This window comes from Marmota monax, unplaced genomic scaffold (assembly GCF_021218885.2).
Source record: "Marmota monax isolate L192 unplaced genomic scaffold, Marmota_monax_Labrador192_F-V1.1 WCK01_AAM20220418_F8-fsc00021, whole genome shotgun sequence".
NCBI lineage: Eukaryota > Metazoa > Chordata > Mammalia > Rodentia > Sciuridae > Marmota > Marmota monax.
Genome location: NW_026695228.1, coordinates 13,454,339 through 13,455,631, shown reverse-complemented (window position 1 = coordinate 13,455,631; position 1,293 = coordinate 13,454,339). Strand labels below are relative to the sequence as shown.

General features: G+C 38.4%; 1 pseudogene; it reads left to right on the top strand.

Annotated features, from left to right (window-relative positions):
• The first annotated feature begins 552 nt into the window (after nt 1-552).
• Nucleotides 553-954, top strand: LOC124087863 (histone H3.3A-like; annotated as a pseudogene).
• Nucleotides 955-1,293: the final 339 nt, after the last annotated feature.

The following is a 1,293-nucleotide window of genomic DNA, read 5'->3' as shown; positions in this document are numbered from 1 at the left end:
ACCAAATCTTTCTCTTTTTTGGTATGTGTCCTCCTCCTGCTGAACCACATTCTCTAATATTGTATCTCCAGCATAATGTCACTAGAAAAAGAAAAAAAGAAAAACCAATCTCAGCTGGATGTGATGTGGAACAACTGTAGTCTGAGCTTCTCAGAAGGCCAAGGTGGGAGGGTTATTTAATATCAGGAGTTCAAACCCATCCTGGGTAATGTCAAAGCTCTATCTGGAAATGATAAATGATACACAGGGACAAATACAGAATCATTGTACATAGTTGTTCATGGCATAATCATCTCTAGTATCCCTGGTTCAATAGCATCTATTAACTTGTCTGAATGTACAAAGCAGTATTATATAACTTATAAACTAACTCGGGAAAAATAATAGAGGCTAACAGGGAAGAGAACAAAAGGGACTTTGAGGTTATCCAATATACTTCATTTTTTTATTTTAAAAAATTTACAAACTAGGTGTTCACAGCCACCACACTGCCTCTAGCTCACTGAGCTCCAGCCAAAGGATAAGGGGAGTAAGCAAGGAGGTCTTTCTACCATGGCTGGTACAAAGCAGACCGCCGGCAAATCGACCGGTGGTAAAGCACCCAAAAAACAAGAGCTGCTCGCAAGAGTGCGCCCTCTACTGGCGGGGTGAAGATGAGGTCATCGTTACAGGCCTGGTACTGTGGCACTCCGTGAAATTAGACGTTATCAGAAGTCCACTGAACTTGATTCACAAACTCTCCTTCCAGCGCCTGGTGCGAAAATTGCTCAAGACTTCAAAACAGATCTGCGCTTCCAGAGCGCAGATATTGGCGCTTTGCAGGAGGCAAGTGAGGCCTATCTGGTTGGCCTTTTTGAAGACACCAACCTGTGTGCTATCCATGCCAAACGTGTAATAACTATGCCAAAAGACATTCAATTAGCACGCCACCGCATCCGTGGAGAACTTTCTTAAGAATTCACTATGATGGGAAACATTTCATTCTCAAAAAAATATATATATATATATATATATATATATATATATATATTTTTTTTTTTTTCCTCTCTTCTTCCTATTATTGGTAGTTCTGAACGTTAGATATTTTTTTCCAAGGGGTCAAAAGGAACCTAAGTATATGATTGCAAGTGGAAAAATAGAGGACAGAAATCAGGTATTGGCTGTTTTTCCATTTTCATTTGTGTGTAAATTTTTAATATAAATGCAGGGATGTAAAGCATTAATGCAAATCAAAATGTTTCAGTGAACAAGTTTCAGCAGTTCAACTTTATAATAATTATAAATAAAACTCTT